This window comes from Ambystoma mexicanum, chromosome 4q (assembly GCF_040938575.1).
Source record: "Ambystoma mexicanum isolate Mex_15411 chromosome 4q, UKY_AmexF1_1, whole genome shotgun sequence".
Lineage (NCBI taxonomy): Eukaryota > Metazoa > Chordata > Amphibia > Caudata > Ambystomatidae > Ambystoma > Ambystoma mexicanum.
Genome location: NC_090928.1, coordinates 47,231,318 through 47,248,716, shown reverse-complemented (window position 1 = coordinate 47,248,716; position 17,399 = coordinate 47,231,318).

The following is a 17,399-nucleotide window of genomic DNA, read 5'->3' as shown; positions in this document are numbered from 1 at the left end:
TAAATTCCCACTTTAATGTGTCAAAGGCCTGTTGGGCGTCCGAGGACCATTCAAACTAGAGCCCCTTCTTGCAGAGGTGGGTTAGTGGATGGATAGTCGCTGAGAAGTCAGGAATGAAACTCCTGTAAAAAGTAGCGAACCCCAAGAAACGTTGTATGTCCTTCATAGAAGTTGGGGGCGGCCAGTCCAATACTGCTGACACCTTGGAGGGATCCATGGAGATGCCATCTTTCGAGAGTACATAACCTAAGTAGGGCACCTGGCTACGGTTGAATTTGCACTTCTCAATCTTGCAAAAAAGATGATTGACTTTCAAACGGTTCAATACTTCCAATACATGAAGAGTATGTGACTCTGGGTTAGCTAAAAAGACAAGGATGTCATCTAGATAGACTTTGACATAATGTAAGAGGATATCCGAGAAGATGTGGTCCGTGAACCTCTGAAATACCGCAAGGGCGTTGGAAAGGCCAAAAGGCATTAATTTGTACTGGAAGTGACCAAAAGGTACGAAAGGTGGTCTTCCATTTGTCATCTGCTTTGATTCTAATGAGGTGATATGCACCTCTTAGATCCAGCTGCGTGTATATGACCAACCCCTTGACGGCCTCTGCGATTTCGGGTATGAGTGGCATGGGGTATATGTCTGGCACAGTGATTTTATTGAGGCCACGGAAATCGATGCATGGACGCAGCTCAGTGGTATTTTTCTTGGGGATGCAAAATAGTGATACTCCTGCTGATGACACGGATTCAGTATTCAGACCGTTCCACAGATTAGTTTGCAGTTATTCCTTTAAGACTTCTCTTTCTCTTGCAGACAGGATATACATCCTACCAAAAGGTATTGGTTGGTCTGGTATCAATTCTATCGCACAGTCGTCTCTGCGATGTGGCAGAAGTTCAGAATATTCTGAAACAGTGAAAACCTCCTGATGTCATAAATATGGGGCGGGTATCTCTTGAACCTGATTAAGAACCGTGGTATCAGTGTGCTTAGGGTTTGGGATGGACGGGACATGAAATCCCACTGCGCCTTGAGACAGGCAGTGGGAGAGACAATATTCAGAGCTTAAGAAAAAAGTTTTGGCTGTCCAATTGATGAAAGGGTTATGCACCCTCAACCAAGGTAAACCCAAGATAACTGGGTAGTGTACTGTTTTAATGATATCCAAACGGATCTCTTTCTGGTGAGAGGCCATGGTCATAAGGAGGGGCTGTGTATGCTTGCAGATAGGGCCAGAGGTCAAAGGACTACCGTCAACACTTTCCACGGGGCTCGAGACTTTCTTTGACGAACAAGGGATACCATGAGAAAGTGCCCACCTATGGTCTACGAAATTCCCAGCAGCCCTACTGTCTATGAGTGCTGGTACTCCTATAATTCTTGTCTTTTCCCATGAAAATGTGACCAAGATCACCACCAGGAGAGTTTCTGGGTTGGTCGGTGTTATGACAGGCTAACTCAGCAGAGGGGGAACCGGTTGCCTCAGCATGATCTGTTGTTCCCACAGTTCTGGAGACAAAGGACCTCATGCAACACATAACTGCATAGGTTCTTCGGGTGGTTCTTCGCGTGGTAGAGTCTTTCCTGTGCTGGAGGGTCTTGCCTGGGTTGCAGTGGGTTCTACCAAGGACCTGTGGGATCTATACTTTCTTCTTTCTGCCAGTCTTTCACGCATGTGGTGGTACAATTGCATAACTAATGTAATCATCTCTGCAAGATTAGGTGGCCTAGGAACCCGGGAAACCTCGTCCTTAAAATCCTCATTTAGCCCTCTGCAGAATAATGTTACCAGAGCATCATGTTTCTCACATGTTTCTCCCCTTCTCACCTGTTTATCTTTGCTTGTGACCTTCTTGGAAGTGACTTCCTTCTTTCTCACTGTCCGAGACTTGTAAAGGCCTGGGCGAGGGTCTTCAGATTCCAGCGTGAGGTAACCGGCTGTCCTTCGCCGGGTAGCGTTCAGTATCCAGGACGTGGAGCCAGGAGGAGGGTTAGAGTTCCAGGCTCGGAACGTGTCCGAAGTGCCGTAGGACCGAGCACAGGACTAATCCAGGAAAAGGAATGGACAAGAGGTAAGGAGGGATTCGAACGGGGCTCCAGGAACAAGAAGAAAGGAAAAAGGGAATTGGACTCCGACAACACACGTCTAACTACTCCAAGCAGTAGCGTTGAGACGCGCAGAGCCGCGGGGGCGTGACTGTTTTCTAGGAAGTCGAACAGTACGCCCAAGGGCTGGAGTGTGGCGTTTCAGGACCATCGGCCATGTTGGAAGGATCACTGAGTTCATACCGCGGTACAACATGGACCATGAAGTCCATAATGGACGAATTTGGCGGTTCATGACAGTATGCCTCCTCCTAAACCCTGCACCTCTGGGTTTGCCTGGGTGGACTTGATGAAATCTTTGTATTAAACGGGGGGCATTCATGTTTGAGACAGGTTCCCAGGTGCGCTCGCTGGGAGGATATCCTTTCCATTCAACCAGATACTGGAGCTGACCTCGTCTGTATCTGGAATCACATATCTTGGAGACTTCGAATTCAAGTCGATTATTGATGATTACCGGATTAGGTCTTGGAGCAGCTCGGGTGGATTGTACATATGGCTTTAACAAGGAAGTGTGGAAGACCGGGTGAATCCTTTTCCAAGATTCCGGAAGTTGGAGTCGGAAGGCCACTGGATTAATGATTTCCTTTATGGAGAAGGGTCCATAATACTTGGGAGCAGTTTATTTGGTCGCAGATGTCGAGGAAGTAGTTTCGAAGATAGCCAAACTTTATCTCCCACTGCATAAGAAGGGCTAGGTCTCCTTTTGGTATCTGCAAATCGTTTGACATCTATTCTGGCTCTTTCCAGTCGTTCCTTAGCATCTCTGTGTACGTTGACCAGTGTTTCAATCCAGGAATCGACTGCAGGAACTGGGGTAGGATGTGGAAGAACAGATGGTAGAACTGAAGGATGAAATCCTTGACTGCAAAAGACTTGTCTTGATAGCTGAATGATCAGAATTGTTGTAAGCGACTTCAGCCACAGGAATCAAAAGCGACCAGTCATCCTGGACCTTGGTTGCGAAACAGCAGAGGTACTGTTCCAGGGTCTGGTTGACTCGTTCAGTTGCTCCATTAGTCTGTGGATGATATCCTGAAGACAGCGCGTGCTGGATGCCCAATATTTGACATATTTGTTTCCAGAACTGGGATATGTATTGGGGTCCTCTGTCGGAGATTATCTTGGAAGGTAGTCCATGAAGTCTAAATATGTTTTCTAGGAAAATTCCGGCCAATTCAGAGGATGGTACTTTGAACAAGGATGTAAAGTGAGCCATATGTGTAAACAAATCGATGGTAACCATTATGGTTGTTTATCCTCTAGATGGGGGTAATTCCACAATAAAATCTGTGGCGATGATTTCCCAAGGTCGTGTTGGCATTGCAGGTTGATGTAAGAAACCTGCTGGTTTTCTGTTATGTTTATTCTGGTTGCACAATGCACAAGATTGGATGTATGTTCTTATGTCGTCTATCATCCTTGGCCACCAGAATTGCCTCTGTATAAGATGGAGGGTGGTAGTGAAGCCTCGATGTCCTGAATGGAGGGTATCATGGCTGAGATTCATAAACTTATGTCTCAGTTTTTGTGTGGGTATTGCCAGTCGTGTTTCCTTGAAGAGATATCCGTCTTTCATCATGAGGTTCCTTTGTTGTTCTTTTTGTATTCCTTCCAGAGTTCGGAAGAAGGTGTTTTTGCACAAATGTCTTCCAGGAGAGAAATGGCTTGAGCCACAAACACGGTGTCAGGGAACATCTTAGGAAAGGTCCGAGCTTCAACAGGCTCATAATCAGGACACCTGGATAAGGCGTCTGCAATGATGTTATGTGTTCCAGGAAAGTGAAGAAATTGATATTGGGCAAAAAAGAAGACCCAACGGGCCTGACGGCTGTTTCTGCACTCCAGAGACTGTAGAACTTGTAAATTTCGATGATCCGTTCGTACTTGTCCTGGGTGTTTGGCACCCAAAAGAAGGTGATGCCAGTCAGTGAAGGCTTGTCGGATGGCTAACAGCTCCTTCTCAGGACGGAATATTGACTCTCACTGGGAGTCAAAGTGCGGGATAGGTATGCAATGGGATGCTTCATCTCGTTCTCAAGTTCTTGTTTCAAGACCGCACCAATGGCATAGTCAGATGCATCTGTTTCCACCAAAAAAGGCCAATCTATATCAGGTTGGGCTAAGATTGGAGCTCGAGTGAATTCTCGTTTCGGTTGTTGAAAGGCCATCTCTTGAGCTGTAGACCATTTAAATGGAATGTCCTTCTTTAAGAGTGTTACAATGGGATGCACTATGTCAGAAAACGCAGGTATGAATTTTCTGTAAAAATGTGCAAGTCCCAGGAAGGATTGAATCTGCTTTACAGTAGTGGGGGCGGGCCAAGAAAGGATGGATTCAACCTTGGAAGGATCCATTCCGATACCTTTGGAGCTAATTACAAATCCAAGATAATGAACGGTGGAGACAGAGAAGAGACATTTTTCTGGCTTGGCCAGGAGCTTGTGCTCATGTAAGTGTTGTAAAACTGCCTTTACATGTTCTTTATGGACCCGAGGTTCATTGGAGTAAATTAGTATATCATCCAGATGTACAATGACAAAAAGGAACAGCATATCAGAAAAAACCCAATCCATGAAACGTTGAAAAATTGCGGGGGCATTGGCGAGACCAAAGGGCATTACCAGATACTCAAAGTGGCCAAAGGGAGTTCTGAAGGCCGTCTTCCACTCATCACCTTCTCATATGCGAATGAGATGGTAAGCACCTATAAGATCGAGTTTAGTGAAAATGACAGCACCCCTTACTGCCTTCAGGATGTCAGAAATAAGTGGTAACGGATAGCGGTCCTTGATAGTGCATTGGTTGAGACCACGGTAATACAGACAAGGTTGAAGTTCCTTAGTGTCTTTTTTAGGAACGAAGAAGAGAGAAGCACTGGCTGGGGATTTGGAAGGTCGGATAGTACCATTTGCCAAATTAGTATCCAAGTATTCTCAGAGGGCTTTATTTTATGGTTTATATAAAATAAACATTCTCCCGAATGGGATCACCGCAGATGCATCTGTATCAATGGCACAATCCTCTGGCCTATGAGGTGGAAGAGCTTGAACAATAGCTGTCGAAAACACATCCGAGTATGTTTGGTAAACCTCTGGAATTTGGATAATATTGGATAAACTTATGGATGATTGCTTGTGGTTCTGGAAGTTCGCTGGAGGATCTTGCAATGTGTCAAGAGACAAACAATGGGACATGCAATATTCTGAACCAAGAAACAAGGACCCTGCTGCCCAATTTATGTATGGATTGTGCTTCTGAAGCCAGGGCATGCCTAGAACTATGGGGTAGTGGGCAGATTTTATGATGTCAAATCTAAGTATTTCCTGATGGTTGTTTATTGAAAGTAGTAATTCCTTAGTTTGGTGAGTTATGAGTCCAGAAGACAAAGGTCTACCATCAATAGCTTCAACAAGTTGTATTACCTCTTTGGTTTCTCAAGGAATGTGATGGCTGACAACCCAATCATGATCTATGAAAATACCCATTTCACCACAGTCCACTAGGGCCAGGATGGGGTAGGATTCTTCTTTGGTAGGTGACACGAATGTCTGTAGAATCACTAAAGTGTTCTGTCCTGGAGATTTCAAGGAAGGAATGGATGAGGAGCAGGCATCTTTCTCCCGAAGCTGTGCTCCGCTTAGGATCGGGAGCTGGCGTTTCCTTAACGCCGAGGTGGCACTATAGGACATTCTCTTACAAGGTGTTTATAAGAGGCACAATACATGCAAAGTCCAGTATTAATCCGACGGATCCTTTCTCTGGGAGAAATTGGTCCTCGGAAGGTGCCTAATTGCATGGGTTCTGGATCTGAGGCTTGCGGAGCAGCTGTTTCTTTTGAACAGGGATAGCCTGTGGCTGCCTTTGGGGATGTTGTCTTAATCTTCCTTTTCTCTGCCTTTCTTTCTTGGATCCGGAAATCAATCTGTAGGGAGAGGTCCATGAGAGCCTGGAAGGAACTCGGATGAGCTACTCTAGCTAGTTCGTCCTTTACCTCGTCATTTAAACCTCTTCGAAAGAGGGTGAAGCTGGCTTCTTGGGACCAATCGGCTTCTTTGACTAGCTGTTTAAAGCGAGTCACATAAGTAAGCATATCCTGAGTCCCTTGTTGGAATTAAAGTAGTCTTTCTTGTGCACTATAAACAAGTTCTGGACGATCAAACATGGCCTTAAGGTCTTCCACAAATCCATCATAATCATCCAGGAGAGGATCTCCCGCATTGACTAAGGGGGTTGCCCAGGTTAAGGCATTGCCCGTGAGATGAGATATCATGAATCCGACCTTTGCTCGTGGGGTGGAAAAATAGTACGGTTTGAAGGTGAAATGTACTAAACAGGAATCAAGGAAGGCACCTAGGGATTTAGAAGATCCGTCATATTTGTCCACTACTCCCCCCACCAGGACGCTTTCTTTGACTGCAGAGTCTCGGGATAAGACTAGCTGCTTTAATGCTGTATTCTCAGCTTTGAGGTTTTGGACCTCAGTGGTTAATTCTTGCATTCCTCTCATGAGGTCTTCAATTGCGGCTTCCATATCTGTTTCTGTATCAGGATTCAGGCGTCTCAATCTGTCACAAGTTTCTTCCCTTCTCACCTGTTTCTCTTTGCTTGTGACCTTCTTGTAAATGACTTCCTTCTTTCTCGCTGTCCGAGACTTGTATAGGCCTGGGTGTGGGTCTTCGGATTCCAGCGTGAGGTAACCGGCTGTCCTTCGCCGGGTAGCGTTCAGTATCCAGGACGTGGAGCCAGGAGGAGGGTTAGAGTTCCAGGCTCGGAACGTGTCCGAAGCGCCGTAGGACCGAGCACAGAACTAATCCAGGAAAACGCACAAACAAGAGGTAAGGAGGGATTCAAACGGGGCTCCAGGAACAAGAAGAAAGGAAAAAGGGAATTGGTAAGAGCACGGAGGCGGACTCCGACAACACACCTCTAACTACTCCAAGCAGTAGCGTTGAGACGCGCAGAGCCACGGGGGCGTGACTGTTTTCTAGGAAGTCGAACATTACACACAAGGGCTGGAGTGCGGCATTTCAGGACCATCAGCCATGTTGGAAGGATCACTGAGTTCATACCGCGGTGCATCATGGACCATGAAGTCCAGAATGGACGAATTTGGCGGTTCATGACACTATTTGAACTGGGTGATGTAGGACAACACGTCTTGGGTGCCTTGCTTGAAATCTAGCAAATGCTCTTGGGAGGCACCGTTATTTCCTGACGGCTGAACATGGTTTTGAGACTATTTACAAAGGCTGGATAAGAGTCTAAAATGGGATTATTAGTCGTGACTAGGGGTGTTGCCCATGCCAAAGCTGGACCTGTGAGGCGAGTGATCATATGACCTTCCCTATTCCTATCTGTGGGAAAAAAGGCAGCTTTGAATGTAAACTGGATTGTACAGGCTTCGATAAATTCCTTAAGGGCCATGAAGGAATCCAAGGGCCATGGAGGAATCTTCCAGCTCTGTGGGGAACGAACCATCTGTTGCCGTAAAACCGTGTTTTCTTGTTTCAAATTTTGGACCTCAGTGATTATAGACTGAACTGCAGCCATCAACTGCTACATCTGATCCATAGTGATGTTGTCTGTATCTATCTATCTATCTATCTATCTATCTTTTGGGCATAGCTAACTGTAATGCATAGACAACTTCGGATAATGAATAATACAGGTTTCAGCACTAACCTGGATTGACGCAGCAGTTGACGATGTGAGAATCCTCCTGGTCGCCCTGCCTCCTCCCGCTGCCAACAGCTAAGAAGGGGCAGGGTTTCCAGGGAAACCCTCTGGGGAATATAACCCTGTGGTGTCTAGCAAAGAGAAACTTCCTGTCGTCTCCTGTGTTGTAGCTACGGTGCTTCAGAACTCTGTTTGCGTGATGCTGTCTTCAAGGTCGGGATGGTGCCGTGAAACTGCAATAAAGAAGGGTATTAGTCTCAGCAGTACACCCCACTCTTCCATTGAAGTGTCATGCTGTAATTGTCATTACCCAGGTTTCAATGTGAGGGAGGGTTCTGTGGTCTCAGGAGAGAGGATTTCTAAAGTGCAATGGGCGCGTGTGATTGTACCAATAGTTGCTGCTCTTGGTGAAGCTGAATGAGGAAGACAGTATGAACGTGACTTACTAGCCAAAGGAGAAAAGAGGTTTGTGGGTGGAGAGAATACAGCCTACTGGTTGTCAGGGGAGACAGGGAGGAGTATGGCTCTGCCGAGTTGGGATCGGGAGATTTCTCCAAGTTTGAAACAACGCTGTCTTCAATCAGGCAGCAAGACTATTCCGAGCACGTTGCAGAGGTTACTTGTAACTGCAGGCGAGCAACTGTCAGTTTGTAAATGAAAAGAGAGAAGACTGATTAGAATGCGGAAGTGAGTAGCGCAGGTTGCCTAGGAAATGTAGATGCGAACCCCACCCGGAATGATGGCGTCTGTGTGCTTCGGCTGCGAGTATCGGAAGGTGTGGGCTTCTAGTGACGAAATCTGCAATATAACGTTAGAGATGAGATTGGCTAACAAGAGGAGAAGAGACTGTGGACCAAATTCCCTAGTAACGATCTCACGATGAGCGTGCTGTAGAGAGTAGCTACGCATTGTCCCTCTGGTCGTAGATCCCTATGAATCTCTGCGGCTGCAGCGGGCGGAGCCCAGTGTTTAGACAGCAGTGGAAAGACTGGTCTGCTTCAAAAGCTATTAGCCACCATCTTGAAGGTAGGCCGGGAAACCACTGTAATGTACTTCCAGCGCTGCCACAAGAACCACCTGTGTCTCTGCCTCATGACAGACATGTAATGTACATGGCTTGTTTTCAACATGCAAGACATTAAATGTTTATATTGTTGGCTGTTTTTCATTTGAAAATGTGCTGCATGGTGTTATGTTCTAGCTCCGCGCGGAGGCAGAACGTAGTAGGCCTCGGAGGTAGGCCTCAATGGCGCAGCTCCAGCCGGAGCGAAAGAAAACATGACACACGCTGTTGGAGTCTGTGCCCGGAACTGCCTCCCTTGCGCGGGGGCGGGGCTTTTATTAACAAAATACAAAGGCAATCCCCTTTCACAAACTTCAAAGTCAAAACTACCACACATAGTCCTTGAGCCGAGATGGCAGCTGAGTGGCAGCTCTCAGGCCATATCTACCACCCCAGGAGGGGGGTTCTACAGTCTCAACAGATCTCTCACCTTCCACCTCCGGCTCACCCAGGTCCTGTTCGCTCCACTGCTCCCATGTTCTGTCACCTGCATTTTCTTCGCCCTGGTGATCTTCGGGTTCGTTCTCGATCAGCGGCGAATCCTCATCTTCTTGGGGACAGTCCCCATCAGTCCAGAGGTTGCGCGGCACCGCCTTGAACCACGACGTGTTGCGCGTCACCTGACCTGTGCAGTTATCATAGTCCCTCGTGTTTCACGGACGGTCCACGGGAGAGTCTCGTAGCGGGAATCCATTTTGGACCTCATCGGGTTCCGTAGCATGACCACCTGGTCGCCCACCTGGTGGTTGGATGGTCGCGACCTCCTCTTGGCACTCATGTGGGCATTGGCGTCCGTTCTGCTTCTATCGGTGCGCCCCTCGTCGATCTCGTCCGGTCCTCTGCTGGGGTGATGTGGAATGGACGATCTTATGACGGTGCCGAACATGAGATCCGCTGGGGGAACGCCAGTAGTGCAGTGCGGGGTGACCCTGTAGTTCCTCAGGAATCGATAGAGGTCGACTTTCCACAGGCTGGCATTTGCCTTCGATAGCCTCAACACTTTATTGATCGTTCTAATGAATCGTTCCACATCCCCATTCACCTGGGGCCACCTGGGCATGATGTGGTGATACCGGATGTTCAGATCTTGTAAGTACTGTTTGAACTCCACCCCTTGGAAGGGTGCTCCATTGTCACTTTTGATCATGGTTGGGAGTCCGTGTGTCGCGAACATCTTCTCAATGGCCGGGATGACCACTTCCGCTGCCGTGGACTCGACCACCTTGACTTCGGGGTATCGGGAGTGGTCATCGATAGCCACCAAGAGGTACAGGCCCTTTCATATTTTTCAAAAGTCAATGCTTATTGCGTCCCACCTGCCAGCGCCTCGTTCCGCCGATAGGATGGGTTCCGGATCAGGTGGGGCTCCGGTTATGAGACACGGCAGGCAGGTGTTGACAAGTTTTTCCACTTTTTCGTCAATCCGTGGAAACCACACTCGGTGCCGATTGCGAGCCTTCGTTCGAGCCATCCCTTGGTGGCCCTCATGGGCGAGTGCCACTATCCGGTCGTGCAGGCCTGGCGGAATGACGATGCGATTTCCGCAGAGCAGCAGACCCTGTTCTGTTATCGACAAGTCCTGGCGGACGGTGAATGTTCCCGTGAGGAACGCCTTTGCCTCTTCCGTCCTGTTGTGCGTGTTTGTCATAAATGACTTCCAGTCGCCCGAAATGATGGCATCCTTCACCAAGTCGCAGCAGGGGTCATTGCCTGTTTCCTCCGCAATGTCCTCAATGCTGACCGCCTTTGGCCTCATGGCCCGCACCACCTGGCAGATGTGATCTTCGGTCTCTTCGGGCACCTGAACCTCCTGTGGCGTCGCCGCTCTCGGGTGCCTGGAGAGGAAGTCTGCCGGGTTGCCGCATCCCGGCTGGTAAATCAGCTCAAAATTGTACTGCTGAAGGTGTAGCAGCCATTTGGCTATTCTGGCCGGTGGGTGCGAGGAGGTGCCCATGAAGATGGGTAGGAGGGGTTTGTGGTCCGTAATCGCTGTGAACTTGCGGCCATACAGGTAAAGGTGGAAGTGGCGGCACCCCCACAGTACGGCGATTGCCTCTTTCTCGATGTGAGAGTACCGCTGCTCCGTCGCCGTGAGAGCACGCGACGCATAGGCGATGGGTCTCTTCTCGCCTTCTTTGGTGACCTGCATGAGGATGGCCCCAGGCCGACAGGGCTGGCGTCCACGTAGAGTTCAGTGGGAAGAGCGGTATCATAGTACGCCATTCTCGTATCTACGGACAGCGACTCTTTGATGCTCTCAAAGGCATCCTGGCAAGCTTTTCCCCATTCCCACTTCGCGTTGAGCTTTGTAAGTTCACGAAGGGGTTCCGACAACATGGCCAGGTTTCGGATGAATCTTCCACAGTACGTGGCCATCCCCAGGAAGCTGCGGACATCGGTGGGTGTCTTGGGCGGACTTGCAGCCTGCAGCCTGTATGTCGGCGACCTTCTGGGGGTCCGGCGAGATGCCAGAGCTGCTGAATTTGTAGCCAAAGAAGGATATCTCCATCTTGAAAAACTCGCATTTTTCCTTATGGATGGTTAGGCCCGCAACCTCCAAACGGTCCAGGAGCATCTTTAGCCTTCTCGAGTGTTCGACTTTGTCCTGGGTGTGGATCAGGATGTCGTCACTCACATTGAGGACACCTGGGATGTCCCGGATGACTTCTTGAATGGTCTGTTGGAAGACTTCGGCCGCCGAAGATATGCCGAAACGTAGTCGCTTGTATCTTCGCAGACTCAAATGTGTAGAAAAGGTTGTAATGTACAGAGAGTCCTTGTGTAGCTTCAGCTGATGGTAACCTGCTTTCAGGTCAACTTTCGAGAAGACTCTCGATCCCGTGAGGTCAGCCACAATTTCGTCAAGGGTTGGCGTGATGTGGCGCTCCCTCTTGATGGCGGTGTTCGGGAGGCGCATGTTTATGCATATGCGGACCTTCCCCGGTTGTTTGGGTTTTCTTGTGACCACCATCGGGGACACCCATGGTGTCAGCCCTGTCACCTCCTCGATGATGCCTGCTTCTTCCAACGCTTTTAGTTCAATCTCCATCTGTTCGTGCATGTGGAATGGGGTCCTCCGATGTCCCCTTGGCTGGACCGACTTGTCAATGTGGAGTTTGATCGTCTTTCCCTTCAGGCACCCAATCCCGTTCAGCAGGTTGGGATGTTGCGCCAGGATTTTCTCGACCTCTTGGGCTTCCTTGATTTGATTGACGAACTGTACCAGCCCTAGTTCCTCAGCCGCATCAACGTTCAGAAGGCATTCAATCCCCGCATTCACTACGTACACTTTGGACAGTAGCCTGTTCTCACCGTGGCTGAGGGTCGTGCGGAATCTGCCAACTACCAGTAGCGGCTTCTTGCAGCCAAATGCGTACAGGAGAGTGTCAGTGTCCTTGAGGGGTGGTCGCGGTTGCAGTGTCTTGAACGTGGACGTGGGCATGACGTTCACCGAGGCTCCCATGTCAATGGTCATCCATATCTGCTGGTTTTGGAGGTTGACCTGGCATTTGCGCCTCCGGAGCCCCTTCTTCTGCGTATCACGCCCTCGATCCAGGGCTGACACTAGGTAGACTTTTCTTCCTTTGGTCCGCTGCTCTCTGCCGTGGTCCAGTTGGGTTCCTGTGATGTCTTCCCGTCTTCCTCAGTCGACGAGTTGTTCGCTTCGACGCACCTCGTGACTCCCTGTTTCTTTTTCTTTGTTCCACTCCTCTCCTGAGGGTTCGGCGGAGGCGGTAGTGGAGCGCCTGAAGAACGGCACACCTTGGCATAGTGGTCCTTCCTGCCACATGCCCCGCACATTGTGCCCTGTGTCGGGTAATTTTGCTGTCCGTGACCACCACACCATCCACACTCCGTGGGCCCCGGGATCCGTGGCTGCCATCTGGGCGGTGCGTAATTACCACCGGATTCATCTCTTGTCGACTGTCTATTTGTGACCTGGGCCACCATGGATGACGCGAGGGCCGGCTGTAATTTCTGCAGTCTCATACCCATGTTGGTGGCCCTGGCATGTGCCAGCTCTCTCTGACGACCTAGCTCCAGAATGCGCGTCAAAGAGATAACCCTCTCAACCAGCACCAACCTTCTTAGTTTCTCGGATTGGATGCCGTTGATGAGTTGTCTCCGGATTTCTTTCTCAACATCCGTGAACTCGCATGACATTGCCAGTTTCCTTAGCCGGGTGTGATAGGCATCCAAAGTCTCCTCTTCCGCCTGAAACGTGGTGCAGAATATAAAAGTCTCATAGTCAGGGTTGAGTTGCGGGAGAAAATGAGCCGTCAGAGCGTCCTTCGATAGTTGGTAAAGCTCCTGGCCATCTGCGATAGTTAGCGCGTTGAAAATGCGTAGCACCTTGTCCCCCACGTTCAGAAGTAGGTGCGATCTCATCTTCCTGGACGAGGTTACGTCCTTGCACTCCATAGCCATCTCAAATTTTTTGAGCCATAGCTGCCAACAGGGGCCAACCGAGGATGGGTCCGTGAACGGATCGAATGGCTGAATCATTGTAGACGAGTTGCTTTGTGGGCGAGCTGGCGGTGGCATGACCGACAGATTCGCCGCGATTCTGGATGGCATACTAGGCCCAGGGGTGGACGTGCCGGTCGCCATGTCATGTGTCGTCCTCTGATGGTCTCTGTTGAGGCCAGTCTATGAAACCGTTGGCAGACAGGGCTGCTGCCTCTCTTCAACCGTCCACAGTCGTGAACGCACATGCACCTTGCGTGTGCGGTAGGCCCACACGGCTAAAAGCAGTCATAGTGGCTCGCAGGAAAGCTGGTCGGTCGTGCGATGCAGGAGGAATGAGATGGTCGGGTGCCAAGCGCGTGTGCTGGGTCCCGTTTCCCTCGTCGCCAGTGTTATGTTCTAGCTCTGCGCAGAGGCAGAACGTAGTAGGCCTCGGAGGTAGGCCTCAATGGCGCAGCTCCAGCCGGAGCGAAAGAAAACACGACACACGTTGTTGGAGTCTGTGCCCGGAACTGCCTCCCTTGCGCAGGGGCGGGGCTTTTATTAAGACGCCCTACGTCACCACGTAGCGGGGCGGAGGGCAGATGTAACACATGGATGCAGTAATGGGTAGCACTGCATTATAAAAACAGCAGAAGTGAGGCAGCGTAAACAATGTTTATATTTTACAAAAGTATATGCCCTTGTATACTGTAAACATGCTGTGATTGCCAAGGTAATTAACATTTCTCCATTGTTCGAATTAATGGCAGTATAATGCAGCCTTTTAGCAATTTTGCAAAGTCCACTTTATATAGGGAAAATACTAGACTTGTATATGTTCGAATGGTACAATAAATGTCTTCCCCTTCTTGCTCTCAATGTCCATCTTTTAATTGTTTACAACATTTTCCATGTTAGCTGTATTCAGTAAAATGCCGGCAGGTTATGGGAGGGACACATTTAATTGATTACATAATTTCCATGTTAAGTACATGCAGTAAATTGCTTTCAGTTTATGGGAGGTGATTACGATTGCAGGCTGTGACATCACATTGTCAATCTCTTGCATGCTTTATATAATAACTTGTTCTAAAGTATAGGGAAGGCAAGCCGGATCCTCCAGGTGAAAATCACAAAATGGCATTATAAGAGCAGGATTGGCTGTTAGGAAACATGATGTTAAGAAAAGCTATGCCAGTTAACCCTATGTGGTAAGGTCTCAATGGTTGTGTTAAAGGCAGAGTTTGGTGATCCACTGGTGAGCATATTCCGTGAGCGGCAGAGCTAAGAAAGAATTTACCTGCTTGGATATCAGGATAGCAGCAGCTTTTCTAAATATAGGGTCCAAATCAGATTAAATCTAACTTCTGGTCTTAAAATGATTGCTGTTTGTCAATGTTTACAAATTAATGTTTAATTCATGTTTGTTTATTTTTTAAACTTGAATTTGACTTCTAAATACAATTGTTCACATATATCATTCTTTTCCATGGTCTTTAATAAGCACGAGTGGCCATGATGTAATTTTGTGAGGGTAGCTCCTGGCTATATAAACTATCAACTTATGTTTGCTGAATCACTGAACTGTGGTCTAAAAGAGAATAAGTGTACATACATGCTCAATAAAAGTACACACATTATTTGTGTTTCTATTTATGAGTGTAAAGAGGGACTATATTGCTTGTTTAGCAATAAAACGAAGTTATTGATGACAGCTAATATTAATTATTTACAAACAAGTAATCGGAACTGATTCCTAGATATTCTACGAGTAGACATAAAACAATTCTGCTGTCCAATAGTAAGTCTGCCATGTCCGCAGGAAAAAAAGGCATCTGTTGCAACAAGCAGAGACGTCCAACTCTCTCAAGAGCCTTGCATATGATATAACACTTTTGAATGCTTGTTAGGCTCTTGCAAGCCGGGTATGATGAAAATCATGAGAGATGGGGCACAATGAGGCACTGTCACTATGGCTTAGACTATAGAACCTAGAACTAGAAAACGGTTGTTTACACATTCTATAAAAAAAAAAATCAATCTTGTTGATTTTTTAAAATCTCCATATTTGGCCACACGAGAGGGGTTAAATAGATTATTAAGCTTACCAATGCAAAGTTACATATGAAATTAGTATGGAGATACAACGGTACAACCTACTGAATGCTCTCTAGCTGTATATGGATGGTTGACAGATGGAGGTATTATAAATATAAGCACTCACTGTACTGTGGAGGTCATGGAGAAACACTTCATATACATGAAAACATCTGCTAAGATAGAAGGTCTATTTCAAAACTGTGCATTAGAATTACACTTAAACCAATTATCAAAGGTTTCCTGAACTTCCGTTACAGAACAACAACCATCAAAATAGGTTTTGGACAACTTGATATATCCCACATCCGCAGCCAGAAATGGTCAACTCGTATTTGAAGGATTGCTGCTAGATCACAAAAAAAGATTCATCCAAACAGATAGGAAAATGACCCCTACACTAGACCACATTATGAACTCTTAAGAAAACACTTTGACACAGTCTATGCAGGTGTTAGGAGAAATACCAGACCTCACCCAGGTTTTGCAAGAGAAGAAGGGGGAATCCGTTCCATGCTTTCTACGCTCTTCTGGGATCATGCCGAACAAAGCAAGAGGATTTATCGAAGTGGTACTTCACTAAATTGATTCCAAAACTTACTCCATTGCAGAAACATTATTCGCTAGCCATGATCATGCCAGCAGGAAACAGTCTGCAAAGAACAACTATGTACAACCTATAGTAAACTAAAATCCAGCTGTCACAAAGTTAAAAAGGGCTTCCATTGATCACAGCACTAACCAATATTGTGAGGGAAATTAGGTGCATTTCAGGAGCAACCACAATCATGAGCTTAGTATTACGAGGGGGCGTTGCCTGCGCTTATGGAGTGAGGACGTGCTGTAACTAGGCTCTCGTCCTGATCCTGTTGCTGATCTTTTCAACACAAGACAAAGGTCCACCAAATTCTGAATAAAAGGATGCCCGCCCAAGAACAACCGATCCTGCACACTACCAGAGAAAACCTGCTGTAAATCGGAGTCCGCAATCGTGTAACCGGAGCCTCCGAACTTCAACCCCCAAGCAGCCAAGATGGTGGGCGCCGCGGCGCTCTAGGCGAGAGGAGGGGCCGCAAGCTGTGTGAAGGCGAGAGCGAGGTGACGGCTGTGGAAACGGACAAACGCTCCACATAATTGGAACGGCTCCGGACTGTGACGAGCTGCGAAGTTGGCTTGGGGGCCCTGGTGACATATGAACCGCAAGCTGCTACAACCACGGACTGGAGGAGCTGACGCGTAACAGGGGCCGGAGGCATCGGGAAGAGTGCCTGTCAAATGCGCGGAGCAGACCCGGAGGGACAACACATCAGCCCACTAGACAAGGCCAGAGGGGCACGCTGACCAGCTTGCACAGATAAGTCCCAGGCGAGCAACCGCAGGCGGATACCTGGAGGGACCGGCAGAAGAGCTGCAGCGCAATCGGTAAGGACTAGAAGCCTGGACACCTACACTGTGACGGAAACTCCGAGTGCCACCAGCGCTGATCGAGGTGGTGGCAGGTGGCCGCCCCGGGGGAGAACAACACATAGGTGCCATCAAGCCCTCAGAGCCAGGCAGTAGGGTTATGGGCTACCCTAACACAGTAGTCACGTGTATTATCCTTCACTCGCAGAAGTACTTGAAGAGGGAGAGCAGCAGCACCAATTAAGAAGGCAGTATTAGCGCTGAGCACACTGCTGGAAGCACATTGACTGGACCGGGGAAGGTTCTTACAGGGAGCCCCATGGGCGTAGTGAAACCTGGGGGTTACCCAGCATGCAAACGGCGTCAAACACATTTCACAAACCACTGTAAGGGTGCAGAATCAGCCAGCACACTGTCACCCGGAGTGTCGGCCGGCCCTGACTGAGTGCCTGCAGTGATCCACCACAGGATGTGGACAACCCAAGCCCGCACAAAGGTTGCACAGAAAGGGGCTGGGGAGGCCGCCTGAGATGGACCACGCTGCCCACACAAGCCCGGCTGCTAAGCACTGGCCTACACCAGGGAGCTGAACAA